Raw genomic sequence first — 25194 nt, forward strand, 5'->3', positions numbered from 1 at the left:
ATGTGTCTAATTCGAATAAAACCTAATTCTAAATACCAAAATTTGAACATTTTATCATTTATTTATAGCACTGAAAAGTAATGAATTTAATTCATATTCATTATTTTGCATTTTCAGAGATTTTTTTGTTGTTGTTTGACTTCAAATGTGTTTATTGTGTAAAAACCAAAATATTTTTTTTAGATCTGTGGGAATTTTAATGTATATTTAATGTGTATTTCAGGGACCCCTGGAAAACATAAATGACTAATGAGTTAATATTTTGCTGCCTGATGTTATATAATTATAAACAATATATCATTTATAAGCAGCAAGGCGGCTGAGTGGTTAACGCGTCTGCGGCACCTTTCTGACGTCATGAGATCGAACCTTCCTGTGTGGAGTTTGCATGTTCTCCCCATGTTTGCATGGGTTTACTTCGTTTTCCTCCCAAATTCCTAAAACATGCATCTCAGGTTAATTGGCCGATCCAAATTGTGTGTTGGTGTCATTTTCATGTTTTTATTTATTTTTTAACAGAGCAATGGCAACAATTTCAAGAATTTTCAGTACTTCACCTAAAATTCAAGCATTTTGCAGACCTTGAAAACACAACATTAAAAACCAAAACTTTCAAAGGATTCTAAGCACCCGTACGAACCCTGTTCAATGCATCTCTTGCTGTTGTGTTGAGTGGTGTAAAAATCAAAGGCTAGCTCCATGGCCTTATTTGAAGACCATCGATGGTGACACGCTCATTTTTCAAGGCAAATTTCTAAAATGCGAGTCTCATGTAGCGTCTGCACCTATTAATGTGGGTTAGGGTTAGGCCCTGACAGGTGCGCCTTGATTGACTGAGAATCAACGACCCCCTTTGAATAATGAATAATTGACATTGATCATCACTCTTGTCTTCCATTAGATCGAGCTTGTTCTGACACTTTTCCACCAAACATGTTTAAAGTCCCGGCCGTGGTCCAGTTATGGCCCCCGTGATCAAATATTTACTGGCCCGAGGCCTCTGTCATTCAATTTAAAATATGTGTCACTGCGGCACCAATGATAATAACAACAATAAAAATAAACATAGTATTTATAATAACAGTTCTGATATAATCTGATGTGTGTTTTCCAACTTAATTTATTGTCTATTATGACCCCTAAAAACTTTATTTCTGATACAATGTCTATTGCAACACTATCCATTTTTACTCCTAAATCTTGATTTGCCTTACGATTACAAAGAATACTACTTTGGTTTTATTTAAATTTAAAGATAATTTATTTATATCCATCCATAATTTACGATAATTAGTTTACAATTATTACAGGTTATCAAATCAATATAGTTACCATTTGAAAATAAAATGTTAGTGTCGTCTGCAACTATTACTATTTTCAATAGTTTTGAAACATTAAACATTGGGGCGGCAGTAGCTCAGGAGGTAGAGCGATCGTTTTAGGATTAAGGGATCCCAGTTCGAATCCCGGCTTGTCCGTGTTACATGTCGAAGTGTCCTTGGGTAAGACACTGAACCCCCAATACCCCCAATAAGCAGGTTAGCGCCTTACATGGCTGCACAGATCACGGCCGCTATTGGGAAATGTGAAGCACAATGTAAAGCGCTTTGGGAAGTCATTGACTTGAAAAGCGCTATATAAATGCAGATCATTTCATTTCATTTCATTTCATAAAAATACCGTTAATATATAAATTAATCACCTTTGGTCCCAGGATAAAACCCTGTGGTACTCCACAATAGATGTCCAAGTATTCATATATCATTCTACCAGATGATGGCAGTAGCCCTTTGGCCACCATGCTCTTGGCTTTTAGTGGGATTTTTTACGCACCCCATTTCCGACATGGCGACTGTACGTTATAAAGGAAAGTTGCCTATGAGGGCCGCCATTTCCAGGACAGGTGGAAATTGGAATGTTTTCACCAAAATTCAAAACACCTGTGTCAGCCTAATTTTCCAAGAGACTATTTTCAAAGTCAATAATATCGTGAGTCACTGCCAGACGAAACATGCTGCAAAAAACATCTGAAAATGAGTGCTGTGAAAAGGATACCCAGCTGGAAGCTATGGCACAGCAGCACTTTTTTACAGGACCTTGCTCCTCAAACAAAAAAGCTAAAAAGCTAAGCTACGAGGACCTGACACTGCAAATCTTTTTGGGAGGGCCAATTTTTTAAAGACTGCCAGGCTGAATAGTTAGGCCTCCCACATTTTCAGCTTACAAAATCTGGCATTGCTTTCTGACAACTTTAGAAACCCCTTGTTTTAGATGGACCACTCAAGCACGTTCTTTGAATACAATATAAATTATTCAATGACAAAAGTCAGCCCGGATTTGTGTTTGGAATCAGATCAAAGTGTGTTTGTTTTGTATTTCCTTATGAAAAAGGAGATCACTTCTTTTTCGGCATAAATTTCGGACAAAAAGACACACACCCTGATTTACTGAAGACATAAGATCAACGATGGTGCAGGCAGGTAGCCTGAACGAAAATCACATACAACCAACCTTGAGGTTTTACGTCGGACCTGGTGTGACAGCTTGTTGAATTATAAGCATCACATTCATATGCTAAAATAGCCCCTTTTCTCCATGATTACAGCTGCACATTAACAACTCCAAATACTTTTTTCTACATAGTAGCGGCTCTTACGCAACAGCAGGTTGATCCAGAAGGCTCTAATCTTCCTCATGATGAGGTCTTTGAGTTTTTCCTTGCCCTTGTTTAGGTTTTAGATGGTGTAATAGTTATCTGTAGTCTGGACAGCTACTCCTGTACCATAGTTGTCTTAACCTCATTACCTCTTGCAAATTGACTTTTTGCGGGCCTATATAAAATGTTCTGTAGCTATACAAACATGGAGCCCACCAAATTAAATATCAAAATGTCTTCTTTCAACAACAAAAAAAAAACTACATTGATAATTTTTTGTCCGTGGCACTGAATGACTTAAAAAAACATAGACAATATTGGGACTAACCCATTACAAAGAAACGTGTACTTGAAACGCAATTAAACCGTTATGAACACATTTTATAACTCTACTCTCATCACTACTTGGTGCGTTACTACGCTAATTTATGACTGCAGTTAATTTATTGCAGTTCCCTCATTTGGTTGATTACAGTTGGGGTTTTGGGGTTTTTAAGGGTTATTGATCTATCTTCGTTATTCATTATCCATTATCCGTTATCGGTCAGTTCATAATACGCTACAAAGCCTAGGAGCCGGGACACTTACTCTCAGCCAAAAGGCCAAGCTAAGGTCCTAGCCCTAAAGCCTTGCTGCGATCATTGCGAATGCACCGTTCCCGGAGGTACTGCAATACCGGGCCGATGCGTGGAGTGGACAGAGCAAGCTCATATTCCATCTCCGAAATGCAAAAATCAAAGATAGTGACTTCATAGAAAGTACACAAAAGGCCAAGCTAAGGACTTAGCATCAAGGCCAAAAGGCCAAGCTAAGGTCCTAGCATCAATGCCTTACTACCAAAAGGCCAATTGCGAATGCAGATAGTACACAATTCTAGTTGATTTACGAACACAGCCACATACAGTACAGAGGGAATAGGCAAAACCTGAAGTATGTTTAATATTTACACAGAAATTCCACTGAATAGAGTTATGGTGGCACCATATCAAGCACATAGTGCAATGACACTGAATATCTCCCTATGTTGATATGTTCCCTACTGTTTATATATGCATTTAGGTAAGATTTACAACTATAAACCAAATACTCAAATCAGGGGTCAGCTTATATGCATATATTGGGCCGTCTGTCACCAGCAGGTAATGGTACGCAGTGTATGGGGAAGGGGCGTGGCTTGAACTGAAGCAAGAAAATAACAGGAAATCAATCTAGAAAAAACATACCAAGAGTCTCTCTTATTTACCTCTGCGTCAATATCATTGTGAAAGACAGAAACAGAAAACAAAGTTACAAAATATTGTTCAAGGTCTTTTACTTATGTAAAGATTTTAAACCAAAAGGTTATTGAAGCACAGGGAAAGAAGCGGAAGTGTTGTTAACCGATCAGAATACCTTTGCAAATTTGTATCTATGGCACCTTGAGTAGAAATAGTGTGGTAATAAGATAAGCTCTTACGATTTTTCACATGTCATGTGTGCCACTGAAGCTCTTACGATTTTTCACATGTCACATGTGCCACTGGTAGTCTTGTACTAAAGCGTTGGTGTATCGACTTGATCGCAGCAAGGCGTTCAAAAATGCCATGCCGTAATTGCGAAAGGCTAGGACCTACTATCATGATCATTGATTTTTGCAATCCGGAGATGGAATAAGAGCTTGCTCTGTTCACTCCACGCATCGGCCTGGTATTGCAGTACCTCCGGGAACGGTGCATTCGCAATGATCGCAGCAAGGCTTTAAGGCTAGGACCTTAGCTTGGCCTCTTGGCTGAGAGTAAGAGTCCCGGCTCCTAGGCTTTGTAGCGTATTATGAAACTGACCGATAACGGATAATGGATAATGAATAAAGAAGATAGAACAATAACCCTTAAAAAATCCCATATATATAGTGTTTTTATATTTCATGTATATATATATACATGAAATATAAAAACACTATATATATGTGTATATATATATATATATATATATATATATATATATATATATATATATATATACATATTTTCTAATGATAATTTATTTTTTATTCCTTTTTAAATCTGAATATGCTGTTTTACTCTGAAGTATTGTGTCAAATCTTGTTGCATCCAATGTTTTCATTAAAAATTTCAATGTAGACGTTTATTCACATCTCAGGATCTCCTGTTGACCATATCAGTATTCAAAATTTCTCGTTGCTAGGTTTTAATTGCACAATTTTACCAATGTAAATGCTTAGTGCTTTTGTCAACCGAAATAAAATCAAAGGTACTTTCCTTTTACCTTTTTTTCTTAAAAATCACCCTGATGCTTCTGCATCTGGCAAGAAACGTAAAAGTTTCCTTGAGAGGATATTCAAAATACAATTTTCCAGCAAAAATGAGCATAATGGCTTCATTTGGGGAAATTCACACTTCCAGCAGTATCCTTTGTGGTGAAAATAAAATCATAATAATCATACCAACTTTCTTTATGTGTTTATAATTGGGTGAGTTTACAATCAAAATGTATCAATCTTCCTGTTATTGAATTGTTCTTTGTTTTCCCATCTCGTTGACGGCCTTGACGTCTGGCCCAGATTTCATTGTGACGTTCACTCGTAATCCACTGCTTGGATGTTGGCCCAGTCCATGTGACTTATCCATATCAGTGCTTCACTGACCTTCATTGTCTTAATTTTTCCATTGCAAATGGCTGTAATCAGTTCAAGGTGATCCCTGCTCGAAGACAGCCGGAATGTGCTCCAGCACCTCCACGACCTTGCTGTTGATAATCGGTACGGACAATGGATGGGTGTTTGTCTTTGTTAGTTTTTCAACAGTGCCCCCCTCACAGAAAACGTTATTTTGTCCATTCAGTTATTTCACAGAGTCCATTTGACTTTCGTACATGTATTTTCTTTTTAGTGGAATTTAGAATCCTGTTAAATCAATCATGTTTACATACTGGGATGTTGTTCTAGGTTAAATTACCACGTAGACATAATTTTAGCAACTACTGTATATTCTTTAATTGTCCATGATCTTTCTCAAAATCTGCTATTTTGAATTTATATGATCCTCTTAGGATTTATTAATCTGCTCCTCGTTGTCTTTTGAAAACACTCTCTATGGAAAAATTGTTTTCTTAATTTAACTACAAATCAACATTTAACGTATTTGTTAATCGTTTGTCAATTGTAACACGCTCAAATTCAAAGTTTAAACGATCACACTGCCTAATCATCAAAAATCTAAAAAAAAATGCAAAATTGAACTCAACGGGAACACTTTTTTAATTGTAATTTTCCCTCACTAATCAACTCTTTTCTCATGGATTCAATGTAGAATAACACCTACTTGTCACTAATAAATTGCCTCATTGACTCGCATTTAATTACCAATACTCTTGTCTGTTTTTTCCTCTTTTGTTAACAAAGAAAGCACATCTCATTCAGTGATTGAAACAGAAAAGCCATGTCATTAATAATTTTCAATTTTGTTTTTCTAATACTCTATTAATAAGTCGTTATTTTCTCATTTGAAAGTTTTGGGTTATTTGAAATTGTTCTGATCACTTACTCTTTTGCGTGCAAATTGTTTTTTTTTTTTTACACAGATTAATATTTTTATAACAATTTTATATCATTCTTCTCCTTTGTCTGACTGGTCATCCTGTGGTTCTGTTAAAAACTCCTATCCTTTTCAAACTCAATATCTCCTTAATGTCACTTACTAAATCCTGCTTTTTCACTTGCCGGTTCTTTTTCTATTTTTTTCTTATTTTCTTCCTTGTATTTTAAACTTTCTTTCCTTTTTTCTTCATAACGTCACATCCTGTTCCACTCTTTCCCTCAATGTTTACTTCACTTTGGAACCCAGTTCCTTTCTCTTTTCCCTCTCTTTCTCTCTTTTGCGCTCTCCTTTTACCTTCTTTCGTCATTTTTCTCTTACTTTCTTTCCTTCTTTTATGCTTCTTACTACCTCTCTGCTCACTTTCTCTCACTCTTATCTTTCTGTATAACTTCCCTACCTGCTCTGCCAACAATCCATTTGGAACATAACATTCCTTCCTCACGCACTCTCTCACACTGGCTCTTTATTCTCCTCCTATTAACCGCCAGCCTTCTGAGATTCCCATCAAACTCACCCTTCATTTTATTCATCTAGATTTAACACAGTTCAATGTGGAAAAATACAATTATTCATCCCAATCGACGCTTTTAAAGTTGAACTCACTTAATTTTAATTATTCCTTCAAACCAATTAAATCTACTACTTTAGTTCCACAAAATGACCAATATTGATCCACAACGAGTTATCTTACTCATTTGTATTCCCATCAATTAATATTTCTTCCATATCCATTGAAAATAAAGTATTTATTAACAATTTTTCAATATTTTTGTATGAAAAGGCCGTTATCTCAAAATAATGTATTCCAATTCACTCAATTAGATTTTTCCTACTCTCCCCAGTCCTTAATTTACCAATCCTGAAGTAAAAACAGGAATATTTGATCTTTTTTTTGTTATTATTCTGGCATTATCTTGAATTATCGCATCCAAAATCACTCACTTATGTTTTTCCTGACCTTCTCACTCTTTAATTTATCGATTTTCAACTAAAAAAACGAACAAAAAAATTCGGCCCGCAAAAATAAAAATAAACAAATAAATCTTTGGGACCACTTGTGGCCCGCACTCCCTACATTGAACACCCCTATGTTGAAACCAAATTTCTCACAATTTTTTTTTTCTGACTCCTTACCATATAATTTATCAATTATTCTTAAATATCGCTTTTTAATCAATCTCAGCTCTTTTGAAAGCGTTCTTTTTGACGTTTAGAAGCAGTTTTGTGCGCCGTTTTTTTTTTTTTTTTTTTTTTTTTTGACGAGTAGGACACACCAAACACGTGAAAAAAAGCTTACATGATAGGTTACATACGAACACATAACAAATAAGACATACACAGGGCCCAGACAAACGAACTTCTAATTTTATTCAAATTTGGTGATTTACGTTTCTTTTGAATTTTAAATGTATGTTTGAATTGAAACGTGTACCCTGGCTAAATTGCCCTTCTGCAACTTGGTTTATTTTGATCACTTGTATTTTTATTTAACGTTTTTTCCACTTTACATTTTTTTTTTTTTTTTCACTTAGTCTGAGACTCGATCCTAGTCAAGGCTTCTTCTCCTGGACAATCAAGCAATTTGACGATCTGCCCCAGTGTGTCATGGCCAAATTTTCAACAAGATGGTCCAAATTGTATGACAGTCATACCGCTTCAACTTTCACACTCTAAATTACAAAATCCAAATTTATGTTGCTTCAACCGACTTTGCGATAAGTAAATACCAAATTTTACACCGTATCAGAACCACAAATAGCACCAAACCATTCACGTAGGAAGTATACCAAGCCGACTTCGTGATACGTAAATACCAAATTTTACACCGTATCAGATCCATGAATAGCACCAAACTCTTCATGTAGGAAGTATACCAAATTTTACTTTCCTACCAAACAGTGAAATAATACCAGAACCTTCGTATTTCAACGGGTCCATTAAATAGTACTGGAAACCTTCCTATTCCAACAGTAAGTAAATCCCAGATTTTACACCTTACTATAATCCATTTCTCACAATATCCATTTGTGCCGAATGTATACTTTAAATAACAAATATTGCACTTACCTTAAAGAACGTGGCTGTCTATTTTATCAGGTCGAACTTTGTGAGGTCTCTCGAAGTCTTTTCCCCATTAAAATCACGTAGGGGTCACCAAAATTGTTAGGAATTAAATATTAGAATGTGTTGTTTACCAAATTGTTCAAATTAGTTATCTGACTCCATTAACCAAACACCACCTAACAATGCGCGCTTGTTTCTTTTTGGGAAAAGATGGACAAGAATAGCCGACATTTTCACACGGGGGCATATTTATTTTATCAAAGTATTTAACTAAATTAACTCCATCGAATTAGCTGAATTAGTGTTGCTCGAGTCTTCGTCAAACCTCTTCTCTCGATTGCCCATCTCGATCTTCTGATGTTCTTCTCTCGACCCACGTCCCTCCGCCAGCTGGTTTTTTGGTTTGAACAATTTTATTGACACTATTAACAGCAAATAAACAATGTGAGGTTTGAACAATTTTTCTCTACAATTTTAGCAGCAATTAAGCATATTCACAATTTCGTTATATCTGACAACATGACATTCTAACAATTTTTTCAACATTTTTAACAGCAATTAATGGTTTGAACAAATTCATTGACACTAATAACAGAAAACAATCTTGTCAATCTCAACAGCAATCAAGCACTTTCACAATATTATATTTCAATATGACGTTTAACAGCAAACACAATATAAGGTTTGAACAACCCTTCTCTAAAATCTTAATAGCAATCAAGCGTATTCACAATTTCGTTGTATAACATCTTTTTTAGTGTCAATAGATTCGTCCAGGCCAAAGTCGATTGTTTTTGTTCTGAACAAATCCACCGACACCAACAGCAGCAAAACAAATACGACAATCTCAACAGCCACCAAGCACACCCACAACCCTGCTACATCTGACAATATGGCATGACGATATGACATTTTAACACTTTTTTCTGACATTTTCAACATCAATCAAACAACTTCAGAGTTATTATCTTTTAATAGTAGTTAAACAAAGTGTAAAGGGCAAAACTATTGTGCAAGGGCATAGCTCTGTCATCCCACCCTCCCAAGCAGCATCCTCCAGTCCTCTTTGCGGTCCTCTCCCTTCTTACTTCTACTTTCCACAACCCAGGCCGTTGCTGCCGGGACCCCCACAGTGTAGCCCCGGTTCCCCACTCCAGCTGGTGTGCCGGCTCCTCACATGGGCGGGCCAGGAAATCCCCCTCGCATCGATGTCTGAAATGGTCAAAACATCCCGAGCGTTTCCACGTCTTTAGGGCTTTGTTCTCCAAACATCACCTGCCGTCCCCCGTCATCAGGGCCCCTCCACGTCGTCAGATGTGCTGATTATCTGATCAGCCCTTGTCCCAGTTCCCGTTGTTCCTGTAAACATCATTCTTCACAAGGTTGCATTGACCTCGCCCAACAGCTCAGCCAGTGAATGTATTTTGCATTTAAATGTAATTTGATCGTACAAAATCACTTATAGTCAAATGTATAAACTCCTTCAATACGTACATATATCAATCTATATATATATATATATATATATATATATATATATATATATATATATATATATATATATATATATATATATACAGTACATATATATATACACATATATATATATATATATATATATATATATATATATATATATATACAGTACATATATATAAACATATATACATATATATAGTACATATATACATATAAACATATATACATATATACATATATATACATATATATACATATATACATATATATATATATATATATACATATATATATATATATATATATATATATATATATATATATATATATATATACATATATATTATACATATGAATTGTTTACAAAAAGACGTTGCCACAGTTACTCAGTACTTGAGTATTTTTTGTACCAAGTACCTCTTTACCTTTATTCAAGTCAGTATTTGGATGAGTAAGTTTTACTTCTTCTTGAGTCTTATTATACATTACTTTCACTTGAGTAAAATTTGTAGCTCGCCACCTTTGAACAATACTAAATAAAATGTGTTTTATTTTGAAAGATACACTTCAGCAAGGCCAAAAAAATGAAACCCCTAGCGTGTTTTGTCATCTTGCCAGACAGTGGAGGGGAGCCAAGGGGTAGTACCTTGGGTCGGCGGCGCTGACCCGCCTGTCAGTGTTAGTCAAAGAGGTTCTGAACGGAGCGTGACAGGTGCCAATCAATGGCGCCAGGGTGAAAACGGTGGCTCTGAGGGGAGATCGGCAGCCACTTTTACATATGCCAACCACTAGAATCACAATGACGTGATTGTATGAGTCCTCACACTTTGGACTTGATTTATGGCTTCTGAGCACAAATGATAACCAGTTTAACGCTCGACTGGACTTCATTCTTCTGCGTTTTGGTGACATTTACCTTGGTGTCACGCAGTTTGTGTACGCACTGCTGACAATTTTGACATTATGTCTGCATCTGCGACAATGCTCCCAGCTCTCTCTGTTATTAACTTGGTATGTTGATTTATAAGTGGTTTAGCAACACAGACTGGGATAATTTGACTTTTTGGATTGGCTTTTGACCAATGTGCCAACCACATGGTTAAAATAACCTGATTACATAGATGTAGGAAGAGCCCATTAAGTAAATTCCCAAAACATACATGATGGGTTTGTTGCCATGCATAGGTTACACTTTACTATTCATACTGGCAAATTCAGAATCACGGTCTTTTTCCGTTATTAACATGCTATGGTCCGAATCATCCTTGGATGCCTTGATTATACATTTGACATAGGTGAGACCAATTGTACGTGATAAAATACTGGATTCCGGTATCCCTGATTTTTGCCAACATTGTGTGCGTAGTGGCGTTATTTTTCAGTAACATGGTAATCTATTTTTGTTTCCCCTGGTACAATGTTGTTACCGTAACTGACTGTGAAAAGTGGGGCGTTAATTGTCTTGTAAAAATCGGCATGAAATGAAATGATCTGCATTTATATAGCGCTTTTCAAGTCAATGACTTCCCAAAGTGCTTTACAATGTGCTCCACATTTCCTAATAGCGGCCTTGCAGCCATGTGAGGCGCTAACCTGCTTATTGGGGGTATATTAGGGGTCCAGTGTCTTACCCAAGGACACTTCGACATGTAACACGGACGAGCCGGGATTCGAACTGTGATCCCTTGATCCCAAGACGAGCGCTCTACCTCCTGAGCTACTGCCGGCATGTTGTCTCATGTTTGAATGTGCAGTCATCTTGTGCGTAAAGAAGGTAAGCAGGACTTCCTCAGTCAGCTTTACGGCATATTTACTTATCAATAATATTCAAACGTGAACACAGCTCTCATTAAAGCTAGCATGGGAGCCATCTACAATAACACAAAACAATCCATGCGTGATAACATCTCTTAATGGAGAACGTCCTACTTTAATATCACACGTAAGATTGCTTTAAAATTCACAATACTACACAATACTGAAACTAGTGTAGGAATATTTATTAGTGGTACCTGAGTCTTTAAGCACTGATTGTTGTAAAACTGCTGCTTGCTCCCCACTGAGAGAAGTTTTGTCAGCTATAATAGACACATACATATATTTAATGTGTAAGATAAAATATGTTGCTGGTGAGGTGCAATTAATATTACAAGGTTCTGTAACACAAGTGCCCGTCCATTCTTCTCAATGCAACTGACTCAAATACTTCTGTCATGCAATAACTTTAACTCGTGTGGCGTGCAGGTACCAATTATGTACATGTTCATGCTTTTGTATTTTCAATCAAAGACAAAGTGTTGAAAAGTAAACATTTGGGGTCTCAAATTTCCCTCAGGTTGGGAGTAAATGTAGATCTTTGAATTGTGCTGTGATGTAAATGTTATTGCATTTAGGAGCCACCCAAATGGTATACACAAAGTGTGCTATGTAAACTTTTGGGATGCATAGACACCCATTATAATTGATCATCTTTAACTTATCATAAACCTGGTGTATTCCAATGCATTTCCCAGGATTTTTTTTTTGTTTTTCTCTTTAGTGCCATCCAGTCAATAGAACTTCATTATGCCGGCTGTGTTTTTTAGACTGTATCGGGTAAGGGTTTATTTCGTGATTGTATGGCATTTTTTTTCAATGTGGGCGCCTGCGGCTATCCAACGAAAAAACAAATGTTGAGTGGAGCCAAAGCCCAAATATAATAATAATAATAATAACAATGATAATAATGATTTCGCTCGCAAACCACTGACTGCAGGCCCCATGACGCTGGTATTGCACACCGTGGTGCATCTGGTACACGACAATTATTTTGCCTTGCTTTGCAGAAGTCTCTACAAAAAAAATGTTGTGCTTTCTACCTTGTTATTGCAAAGTGTTGTGAACTTGATTTGCTTGTGTGCCTCTTGGCACAGCCAAAGCACTTGTGGGCTGCTTCAAAGGATAAACACCTGATTGATTGCCATGGAAAAGATAAACATCTGAATGATTCCCATTGAAATGGTAAACAATTCAAATAAAAGTGTGTTCAACTCTCAACCATTATTAGTCAGCTGTTTGAATCCGATCGGATCGTGACCTCTTAGGGAGAATGTATATTGAGAGCCGACTCAATCCATTGCCATTACCTACAGACACTGACTTGGGCAGGATGGAAAGGAAATACTCAGCCGAAGAAGCACTGCATTTAATCATGGAGGGATTATCTGGCCCTGAGGATTTTTTCTTCTGGCACCTCGGACTGTCCCAATGAGGATTTTGAACTTAAAAATTAAAAACCGGGTGACAATGTGAAGGAAGGGGACATGGAAAAAGATCTGGGTGATGAGAATGCAATATTGTATAGAAGAAGACGTGAGTAAACCAAACATTTGGCGATCCAAAAACGAAAAGAAATCATGTGGTCTCCGCAACAAACAGTGGCTGGCCACTTTGTGCCTCCAACACTGCAAGACCCCGGGCCAACTTCATATGCTATTGCCCGCATCAGTAGCTCAGGCACTGCAATCAATTCTTTTTTTTTTTTACAGAGAAAATTGACCCCATAGTCACAATGAGTAATTTACAAGGAGAGAGAACAATAATGCGTTGGAACACGATCACAACACAGCAACTCAGTGCTTCTTATTTAGGCTGTCATGTACAAGTCAAAAGGAGAATCGACAATGAGCCTGTGGGACAAAGAACTGGGTCGTCCAATGTTCGCTGAGACTAAGTCCGTTTAAGTTTAGCCAGAATTGGCAAAGGCCGTTTTTTCACCTGAAATATCCCAAAGAGAACTTCAGATGCTTAGTGCATAGCCAGCTGAACAGGCAGCTTCTGCAACTGAGCTGGCTTCACAAAAGAATGAAACAAAGAGAAGGCGACAATGTAGGCTTTGCCCTGCACCACTTAGGGCATCAGTTAATTGTTTCACATGTGTGATTCGCATGTGCTACAAGCATATGAAAAAAAAACACACCTTAACTGTTAAAAAAAAAATGCTGGTTATAGATGTTATTTCATTTTTTTATTGCAATTGATTTATTTGGATAAATTATGTTAATTGTTTATAGTTGTGAGTTTTAGGGCGGATCTGCTTTTGTAACCTAAGAGATTTAATTGAGAGGGCCTTTGGAAAGGGCTTGACTTTCTTATCTAAAGGCGTGTCTCTGTCTTTCAATTGATGTATTCTCTCCTTTTCAGTGTCTCCAAAATATAAACTTATCATTTGCGTACTATAGAGTATCAGTAGGAGTCTGTTTACTTGTGGGCATGTGAAGGTCCCCTCATCCAGGATATTTGGATGCTGCAAAGCACTGTGGGACTTATATAAGAATCAAGATCACAATAACCTTTATCATCATTGTAGCTATGAGGGAAAAGTAGAGAGACAAATGATCCATGTAAACCCCATCTTTCTTGCCCCAAAAAAAGACTCTTCTTTTTAATTGTTGTCTTTACTTTTGTTTTGGTTGTATGTTTTCCTTTTTTAAGTCATTTTGTGCATAATGTTAAATATCAATTGGTAATACTTGGATTAAAGCAACAAAAACAATCTGAGGAGCCGCTTAAGAGCCAAAAGAACTGAGAGAAAAAAATAGGAAAATGTATATATACTGTATATGTTTTGATTTCTCTACTCATATTCTGAATATGTGTTGATGCTAATACCATTCAACTAATGTACTTGCACTTACGACTTAAGCCAGTCTACAAGCACTACCTTCTACATATTTGCCTATTCTTCCTTAAATTATTTTTGATCATTTTTTTTGTATTTTAAGTATTTTATTATTATGTTCATCCTGGAGTGCAAGGGTTACTTCTGTTGTAAACAATGTTTACAACGTTGTTATCAATAACATTAAAGACAGTTGCAATTCTAACAATGGCATTGAAAACCTATAGCACGCCAAAACTCCAACCGTTTTTTTCCAGAACTATTTGACTCCATCTCCAGTCAGAACACAATCTATCATATAGTAGCATTGCATCAATCCCTTTCCATGGTTTCACTATTGACAATAATAAACACTTTGAAGGTTTTAGTGGCTCTATCTAAATTTGAACTTGTAGAATAATGTTTTGTGAGTGTGTGTGTGTTTGTGTGGGTGTGTGTGAGTTTGCGTATGATAGGGTGTGGGTTCTGTAGAATTTTGGATACCCTGGGGGTTTCTGGTCCCCTTTAAACTTGATAAATGAGGGGATTACTGTTCTTTGACTTTAATGTTAACTCAGATGTTAAGATTAGCAGAGCACTGAATGTCTTGCTTTTGCTATTAACAAAAATCTGTTTGCCCATCCGGACCGAGTTTTGTACGCATTGAAGTATCCATACACATTGTTCAGATTTGTATTCACCTGGTTGCATAGTCCACATATCGAGATACTTAATGGAGTACAGTCCGTAGGCACGCCTAATTGGAATTAGCAGCGATGTCCGTTTTTGGACTAAATCAACTAAATCAACAAAAACAAACCAGAACAAATGTATCCCATAATCCAACCTCCAAAAGAAGTTTGCCACAGAGGGTTAATTCAAGCTTTGCAATAATAGTATCCTTTGAAAGAAACAAGGTTAATCTTATCCTGTCAAAAAGATGACACAATTAAAGTCTACCCATGATTCTGCTGGGCGAGTGCACCGCCTCTTTGTGTTGTGTTGTGCTTGGTGTTGCAAGCCGGAGGCTGTACAGGTCATTCCGAATTTTGCGCAAGTGTTGAACCTAACACCTGACCCTGAGGCTTTAGCGCATAGATTTAAACCCGACGTGTCACATGTGTCACATGACTACACAGGGGCATAAACACTGATGCTTACCTTATATACAAATTAAGGTAATGAATACAAATTTAAAAATAAAACAACAACAACAAAAATGGCAGCTGCTCAGAAAGTGACAGTGAACACCCGAGAGGTAAAAAGTTTGCATTGCAGTGTGTTTTTTTCTATGTTTGTCTTTGTGTGAATGAAAGTTGAGGTCAGTAATGCAAATTGTCTTGTCACTTCATGTGCGAAGAAAGAGCGTGACGTGTGTGTCTGCATGAGGCGAGGTGAGGGGGTTGCCTTTGCAACACACAAACACACACATGGCAAAGCCCACGGCTATGCTGAACCTCAACCTGAACTTGGGGAGTTCATTTTGTTGCTCTGCAAGTGAGGCAAAAAGAAACAGCCTGGGGATATGTCAATTGGTTTTTACTTCTTGCAAGTCCTCTTCCAGCATAAACCTCAACAACAACACGTGAGAAGGTGATTTGCAGGAAAGGACGAGCTTGTGACAGGCTGGTTTGCTTCAGAGATGTTTTGCCAGCTTGTTTTCTTGTGCTGTGACTTTTTCTTCTCCACGTTCGCAAGAATGAACAAATAGAAGAACAAAAGAAGCTGTAATTTCGGGAGGATTTCTTCAGCAAACAAGAAGCTCAGGATTTGAGAAAACTGATCCGAGGCCTTCTTTTATAAATTACAGTAAGACCTCGGTTATCGCGGTTAATGGGGACCAAAAGCACCCGCGATAAGTGAAAATCCGCGAAGTAGCGGCGCACCTTCCCAAAAAAAAAATATTATTATTTTTTTTTAATTACCGTAAATTCCGGACTATAAGCCGCTACTTTTTTCTCAAATGTTCAGCCCTGCGGCTTATTCAGTGAAGCGTCTTATTTAAGTAGTTTTTCTAACGAACACCAGCGGCACCCGAGTACAAAAGGTAAAATCTAGACCGGTGGAATTGTGCGCCGAGGTAAACTGCATCCTCTTGGATTATGATCGAATTGTCCGTATGACAGAGGATAGAGATTCGTTTCAAATGTGAGGAAGACGCCCTTGAAGACGTCAATAATGACGAGAAGGGGGGGGTTTTAAGGGTTATTGATCTTTCTTCGTTATTCATTATCCATTATCCGTTATCGGTCAGTTCATAATACGCTACAAAGCCTAGGAGCCGGGACACTTACTCTCGGCCATAAGGCCAAGCTAAGGTCCTAGCCCTAAAGCCTTGCTGCGATCATTGCGAATGCACCGTTCCCGGAGGTACTGCAATACCGGGCCGATGCGTGGAGTGGACAGAGCAAGCTCATATTCCATCTCCACATGACGACTCATTTAGAATCTATCAGTCGATCGCCAACACTTCTAGATCTTCACATTCGACAGAAGGGGGGTTTTGGGGGTTTTTAAGGGTTATTGTTCTATCTTCGTTATTCATTATCCATTATTCGTTATCGGTCAGTTCATTATACGCTACAAAGCCTAGGAGCCGGGACACTTACTCTCAGCCAAAAGGCCAAGCTCAGGTCCTATCCCTAAAGCCATGTTGCGATCATTGCGAATGCACCGTTCCCGGAGGTACTGAAATACCGGGCCGATGCGTGGAGTGGACAGAGCAAGCTCTTATTCCATCTCCGGAATGCAAAAATCAAAAGGCCAAGCGGCCAAGTTAAGGTCCTAACAGGCCAAGCTAAGGACCTGGCATCAAAGATGGGGGGTTTTTGGGGTTTTTAAGGGTTATTGTTCTATCTTCGTTATTCATTATCCATTATTCGTTATCGGTCAGTTCATTATACGCTACAAAGCCTAGGAGCCGGGACTCTTACTCTCAGCCAAAAGGCCAAGCTAAGGTCCTAGCCCTAAAGCCATGTTGAGGATGGCTTACCGTGAATTTCATAATTCCGGCTACGCTTTAAGCCCTGCGAGCGTGTTAGGAGTAGCGTGGTGGTACCTTTCACAGGCACGGTTTGGGATGAAAGTTATATTATTATTATTAAAGCTTTGAAAACTCTCTCGGTGTACCGTCTTTCTTCGTAAATATGTGTAACCATGTATAATATGTATTTGCAGCTGTATATTTTTGTCATGTATTTATTTGTATTTATTTTGGACATTTGTTCTGATAATCTTGCATTGACCAATTAAAAAGAAGGGGCGTAACAGACGCGGGGGATTATGGGAAGTAGGGACCAGTAAAGGTGAGTGTTTGTGGACACCGCAGACAAAGGTGCATATATATTTTTCCCACCCTTACCTTTGGAAATATACACTTTTTTTTCCTTGGATTACTTTCAACGGGCACCTGGACTTTGCAGGTCTGCATCAAATGATAAGAACCGGTATCATTTTCCGCTCTATCAGCCAATTATGAGAAATTGAGATGGCATGAAAACAAGAACGGTGCATTCGCAATGATCGCAGCAAGGCTTTAGGGCTAGGACCTTAGCTTGGCCTTTTGGCTGAGAGTAAGTGTCCCGGCTCCTAGGCTTTGTGGCGTATTATGAACTGACCGATAACGGATAATGGATAATGATTTATGAACAAGCTAAATAACCCTTAAAACCCCTTAAACCCCCAGATGTGGTTTTGGAACTGCGTACTTTATATTCAGATGTGGTTTTGGAACTGCGTACTTTATATTCAGACTGTGGTTCTGAATTTGTGCTCCGAATACTTGAGCAATCAATGACCTTTGATTTTTGCAATCCGGAGATGGAATAAGAGCTTGCTCTGTCCACTCCACGCATCGGCCCGGTATTGCAGTACCTCCGGGAACGGTGCATTCGCAATGATCGCAACAAGGCTATAGGGCTAGGACCTTAGCTTAGACTTTTGGCTGAGAGTAAGTGTCCCGGCTCCTAGGCTTTGTAGCGTATAATGAACTGACCGATAACGGATAATGGATAATGAATAACGAAGATAGATCAATAACCCTTAAAAACCCCAAACCCCAAGCGTTTTTACCTACTGGCACAGAGGTGTAATATGAAATGCCTGATAATTAGCTAGCAACAGAGAAACATCAAATCTATACAAGTTATCACCGTTAGAACTGTTCAGTTAAAAAGGACTCCTGTTCTCAATGTGGATATATGCGGCTAATATACCAGTGCGGCTTGTGTATGTAATAAATCCGTTTTCCTCCCGAAATGTGGGGTGTGCGGCTTATAATCAGGTGCGCCTTATAGTCCGGTATTTACGGTATTATTTTTTTAGATGCGGTTAATGAGGAACAAAACCACCCGCAAAAAGTGAAAATCTGTGAAGTAGCGACGACCCTTCAAAAAAACAAATAAATAAATAAATAAAATAAAATAAAAAAATAAAAATCTCATCTCATTATCTGCACCGCTTATCCTTATTAGGGTGACGCCGCGTCCGCCAAACTCGCTCCGTCGCACGGCCCGGGAGAGACCTCCGCCGACTCCCCCCCCGTCCCATCCAGCCGGCTGCCTTATCCCGCGTCAGAAATATACTAAATACGAATAAAATTACTAAATTTTGTGCAGGCTTGGGGAGTAACGGAATACACGGAACAACAAAAATGATGTTGGCAAGCTGTTTGGATTTATTTTCATTTTGTTTCTGTCGCATTTTATGTTAGTTTTGCCAGAGATCAAAGCCTGGAGAGAAAGCTTACCACGTTTTGTGAGTGATAATTGTATTCATATTTAGTTTCTTTTGTCTTTTATTAGCATATTTGGTATTGGAGTAATCCAAAAGTAATTGAAAGTAATCCAGTTAAAGTAACCCTACCCAACCCTGCTTACCAATGTGTTGATCATCATTTGAACCGATCCCTACTAGCTAAAAATGTTTGGAGCTAAAGGAGTTTGTTTTATCAATACTTGCCGCTTTAAGCTGTTGCGGACTCTAGACCCTAAAAAAAACTGCAATTGATCGAGCATTATGCCAATTGAAAGTTCCAAGGATAACTGCCATTTTGGAAATTATTTTGCGAGTGTTTTTATATGTAAACAGAAATTACGGGAGAAACAGACGGATTTCAACAAGGATCAACCAACAATGCAGGAATGCTTTGAGGCAGATTTTTTTCTTTTTACCTGTCGGCATTATAGTGTGTTTTGGAGTAAATATTTTACACGGTTGGATTCACTGGCCTCTCGTAAATGTATCGAGACCATGTTTGCGGAGAATCTTATCATAAGCTGAGTACCAGGGGATGTTGTTAGTGAGCAATGTCTTTATAGTTTCCGTGATATTCTTGTGATGCGTACATTTTGAAATGGTCAACATATCTTGAATCCTAAGAGTTTGCTTCCCCATGGTATGTGTCATGTCACATCGTACATACACATTTTTACTTCTCAACGAAGGTTAAGGGGTTAACCAATTAAAGACGGCCACAGCAGAAAACCTAAGCTTTTTTATTGACATTTAATTTTTGGATTGTTACAGAATCCCTACCATATGATGTGTTCCTGCCACAGTGTGGAAGAAGATGTTTTTCTATCCCCTCATTACATTTTCCCACCATATTATTTTTCTTGAAGGTTTATATTTTAGATGACTGTATGCCATTGGTTGATGTCATATAAACGCTTGTCTGCTATTGGTTTGCATCACAGCATCATGAACATGCGGATATGCCTCTTACTGTCATGGTTGAAATCAGAACCTTGTGTGGTTCGTCAAAACGAGACGGCGGTACAATACTGTGTTTTTTTGCACTGTATACATTGTTTTTAGTTACCTTGCGTGCAGTGATGCTAAAGGGAAAAACAAAAATATGATAAAAAAGAATGCAAAGCTTCTAATGATCAAGAAATATGAAGAAGACAAACATATTGTTGCCCCACACTAAGGAATACATCCATATTCCCTTGACTGTCTGAAAGAATATTACAAATTAGGATGAGATTAAAGCAACGCAAGGTTATTCTGCTTCAAATTTGTAATCTATTTTATTGGTTATAACACTCAGAATTTGTCTAAAATATAATCCCAAAGACATATACAAAAATTGTAGTGTTATTTGACTTTTCTTTTCCCTGAAGTTGAAATAGAATATAATAAAATAGTCTTTATTAGCGCTGATGACAAACTACTTAACATTGTGTGCAACAAGATTAGATTGGATGGGACGCCAGAAAAAAAAGATAAACTTGTAGTGATATGTTATGATTTAATGATGGATGAATGGACCCATATCAGTTCATTTTACCTATGAAAAGTGATGGGTCCCGGGGACTCGCATGCTCAAAAATCTATGGGTCCCAACAGAGATCTATGGGTCCCCAAAATTTAGTGTTATTGAGGTTAAAATTGTAAATCAGTGACAAATATATAATAAAAATATATATATTCATTCAGTTTTAATCATTACAGTTTATTGGTAATACAAATCAGTTATCACTTCAAGATTTTTCAGTTCACAACAATATTGTACATTATACAAAATAATGTTGCTGAACTAATTATATTAATCCATATTTTCATTCAGTTTTAATCATTAGTTCATTAGTAATATAGAGCAGTTATCACTTCAGATTTTTCAGTTCATAAATTATTTGTGGTTTGCTCTCCTGCTACAGTTGTAATGCCTTCTCAAGGTCCAATCCATTATCATCCTCCTCATAGCGTAACCAGGAATCTAATTTAGTCAATTTTGGCACAAAAGTCCTTTTCTTGCTGGGAGTATTCTTTTGTTTATTTTCTTCCGTCGAATCGTTCGCTTGAACACACGTGTTTTCCTTTCCTCGCCTCCGCGATCTTTCAAAGAATTTCCATACCTGTCAACCTCCACGGCTCCATGCCCTTACAAACTGTCGTATCTTCCCTTACAAAATGATGTTACACCATATTTTCTTCAAACGTGTTTATTTATGTGGTTTAACATGTTATATTGTACATGTGTTTCGTTATATCATATATATTGTTAATTAACATTTTGTTGTGAGATACTGAGTTGCTCGACATGAATGAGGTTTATTATAAAAAAGGTTCAAAAATTAAGTAGCTTGGACTTTCACCGTAGAAGGAAAAAATACATGCAACTATAATTAGGTAGAATAATACATTTTCTTATTCAAATTGTTAATTCATTTTCTGCATCAAATTATTGTTGGTAATATACCAATTAAAGGGATAACCACAAACCTGTCTTTTTTTTCATTTTCTACTTTTATACTTCATTTTTTACTTAACTTCTTAATACAACATAATTCGGAATATCAATCATCAAAGCAAGTGAGCCGTTTGAGTTGAGCCAAAAAAGCCGGTTTTTAAAAAAAAAAAAAAAAGACAGACTTCCTTTCACTACAAAACTCGAACTCGTTTGACTTGATTGATTTGCCGTTTCGTGATAGTCGGTGTATACCGGATGGTACCCATAATTGACAAATTTGCGTTTTTCCATACGAATTTTCTTGGACGTCGTACACATTTTAAAATGCATAATAAACATACTTTGTACGGCAAAAATGTACAGGTTGACAGGTATGAATTTCTCCGCCGTTTTTTTTGTGTTGGAATTATTGCCATTTTTATCACTTTCTGCATTGTTTCGACTTATTACTGACACTGAAGAAATTACCAATTTTGTGTTGATTTTCACCTTCCCTCACCGACACCTACCACAACAATGACGTGATCTCGAAGCGCCGAGATCGGCGTGCAGACGAAAACTTAAACCGCAAGACCAAAACAACAGGCTGATCTACCTAACGAAAAGTTTGGAGTGCGGTAAATCTTTCTTTAAAAAAAGTAATTGGGTAATAATGACAATTTTCTGTCAAAAAAGTTGCGTCCCGGGGACGCACGTTGATTTGAAACTATGCGTCCCCAGCCAAAATGATGCGTCTAGGACGCAGGGACGCGGTTAAACGAGAACACTGCATATGGGGGAAGCAGGATCTGGTACATATTAGGTGCTCAAAACAGGGACTGTAGTTATTAACAAAAACAGGAACAAAGAACCCAAAAAACAAGCGGGCACAAAGCAAACATCAAAACGTCTTAACAAAAACAGAACCAGAAAAACAAACCTGGAATTAGGAAATTTTAAAATGCAAGAATCCAACTAGCAAAGAAACCAGAAACAACTTTACCTGGCGTGGTGGGGGAAACAAAACGAAACAATGACCTGACACCGCGTAATGTTTAAAATATCCTTTAAAAGACAATGAATAATTGGGAACAGGTGTGTGATAATTTAACACACCTGTGCCTGGTTCAAACCACAGTTGGGTCCCTCGGCTGGTAGGAGGTGTGTCCGACCGTGACATTAAAGACTGAAAAGGATAAAAAATTTAAAAAATAAAAATAAAACTTCAGGATAAAATGGCAAACATATTTCCAAAGTATTGCTTGGAAACTGGTTAACAGTTTCTTTCCTAAAATAGTTAAATAAGAAATAAGATGGAAGATAAAATAAAGAGGTATCCAATGAGTAGTTCATACCTTACCATCATATACGCATACATCTGAAATATGCTGTTAAAATACTGCATGCACAACTAAACTAACTTGCATAAATAACGATTCAATGGTACGGCCGTGCATGAGTGTCGTGATCAAATTTTTGAAGCACACACTCTTCTGCAAAAGAATATATCATGTGTGAAATTATTGAAGTAGAAAGGGACCAGAGTCTGAGCTGATGAGAGCATCTGATCCATTAGCCCAGGAGCTTTAAGATAGTGACTCCATTAACCACCTCGGGGATTAGCTGCCAAAGTCCGTGTCTTTGCACCAATAGTTTTTCACCTTCTTTTTCTCTCTGCAGAAAAATATTCACCTGAATGGTAATGAAATCAGCCAATTTAGTCCCAAAGCTCAGACAGATGGCACCCAAGCATGCACTCTTCGGAAAAGGAGGTACGGGCAAATCTGTAAAAAAGAGTGCTGAAGCCGAGAGGGAGAACGTGTCACCTCATCACACTCATATCTTACAACCTCTGTTACCCAAATCCTGACAAGACCGGCACCATTAGGGGGAGCCAAGATTCCCGATTACTCTGACTCTTCTTTTACCGCTCATGCAGTGCTTCCATTTTTTTTTTCTGTCATGCCTCCCCTTCATAGAAGAAATCTTCTCTACACTGTGTTCTGTGACATTTTTTTTTGTTCACACTAGAAATTACAGTGCCATTTAGTGCTCAAATATTACACATTGGGGCTTTAAAGCCAGAACCTCTGAATCGCTCTGAAATATATATATATTTTTTTTTAAAATAAGGTTCTAGAGTTATCGATTAAATGTCCAGATTTTAATTGAGATACCGTGGCGAACTTAAACTGACAGTTCATGATGGAAAACCCTCAAATATGGCAGGTTTAGAAAAAAAAAATGCAATGAAAAGTGGGTCAAAATTCCTCCACATCGTATGAAAGGCTATTTTTTGTCAATGTTTGATTCCTGTTATCACTGCCAAAGGTAGCCCAACCCCGATTTGGTTCAGGTTGGTTGTCTCTGTATGATATTAAATTAGTTTGATTAGCTAAAAACCTTTGTGAGTGATACATATGCAAAAAAACACAGAACTTAGGAAGGGGGCAATCTTTTTTCACGGGACTGCACTATTCTTACATGGTGGAAATACACTTATTATGGTCGGTTATGGAACAGACTAATTGCAGAATTAAGGGATTTTGGTCCGACTTGAGTGGATATACAACTAGCAATCTGCATTTACATTACTTTTACTCTGCTGATCACTTGAAGACAATTGATAATTGTTGATAACTTTCAATGTAAAGTTATCAACAATTATCAATTCATTATCATAAAGACCAAATTGGACCATCTGGTACGTCACAACAGACACGATCTCACTGGCCTGGGAACACACAAAAAAAATCCAAAATCTGTTTACTATTTATCCCCCAAACGCCCAGTTCCAACTCGAGATTGTCAAAGGCAGTGTAAAGTTTCTGAGTGAAGCGAAGACACGTCGACTGGAGCAAAGACGCCATTTGTTCTGCTCAGAGACAATAAGAATGATTAGGGAGGCACAGACAAACAAGGCGTTTGCTTTTAATTAATTGTGTAATGCCATTTTTATTGCTGTAATGTGACACTAATTACAGGCTAATTATGTAAACAATAGTTAACTGTGATGATCATGCTCGCATTTGCCCACCTCTTGTAATTACTGTAAAAGTTTCTTTGAAATGCAAGAAGTAGTTTCCTTTTTTTTATTATATAAATTCTATTTTTATCCAACCGAACGTAACACACCCTCCTCGGTGCATAGGCTGCCTGCCCTCCCTCCACCTCTGTACTTTCTTTCCTACAGAAACATCTGTTAAGTAGTAGCAAATGTCAGCTAATTATTTCAGCAAAGCAGGTTTTTAATTGATCAACAGGGGAAAAGGCGGCTTGGCACGAGGCGGGTGAGACGGAGTAGGATAAAAGGCGAGAGGACGTCCGTGGGGAGAAGCCTTCACCCACCTTTACCACGACCAGAGCTTTGACCTCCTCCTGCAACCTGAGAGATTCCAGCTCAAGTCAAACATGCTCCAATACGTTTAACGTTTCAGCCTGAAGTGAGATTGCTTCATGCTTCGCTGCTGTAAAGTCAAATCCAGGAAACCTTTATTTTGTTTCAATAGAGGACCAAAGCTCTGAGAAAAAAGGATGCATTTTAAGGCATTATACTGGCACTTGGCTTCAATGTACACCATCATCT

The 25194-nt window shown here is 37.7% G+C and overlaps 5 pseudogenes; 2 read left to right on the top strand and 3 right to left on the bottom strand.

The window, feature by feature from the left end:
- Positions 1–3298: 3298 nt before the first annotated feature.
- LOC148370518 (U2 spliceosomal RNA) lies at positions 3299–3468 on the bottom strand (annotated as a pseudogene).
- Positions 3469–4213: 745 nt separating this feature from the next.
- LOC148370519 (U2 spliceosomal RNA) lies at positions 4214–4376 on the top strand (annotated as a pseudogene).
- Positions 4377–16782: 12406 nt separating this feature from the next.
- On the bottom strand, positions 16783–17069 carry LOC148370520 (U2 spliceosomal RNA; annotated as a pseudogene).
- A 28-nt stretch (positions 17070–17097) lies between these two features.
- On the bottom strand, positions 17098–17214 carry LOC148370521 (U2 spliceosomal RNA; annotated as a pseudogene).
- Positions 17215–18211: 997 nt separating this feature from the next.
- LOC148370522 (U2 spliceosomal RNA) lies at positions 18212–18329 on the top strand (annotated as a pseudogene).
- Positions 18330–25194: the final 6865 nt, after the last annotated feature.

Source organism: Urocampus carinirostris, chromosome 3 (assembly GCF_059441175.1).
Source record: "Urocampus carinirostris isolate Australia breed hairy pipefish chromosome 3, RoL_Ucar_1.0, whole genome shotgun sequence".
NCBI classification, from domain to species: Eukaryota; Metazoa; Chordata; class Actinopteri; order Syngnathiformes; family Syngnathidae; genus Urocampus; species Urocampus carinirostris.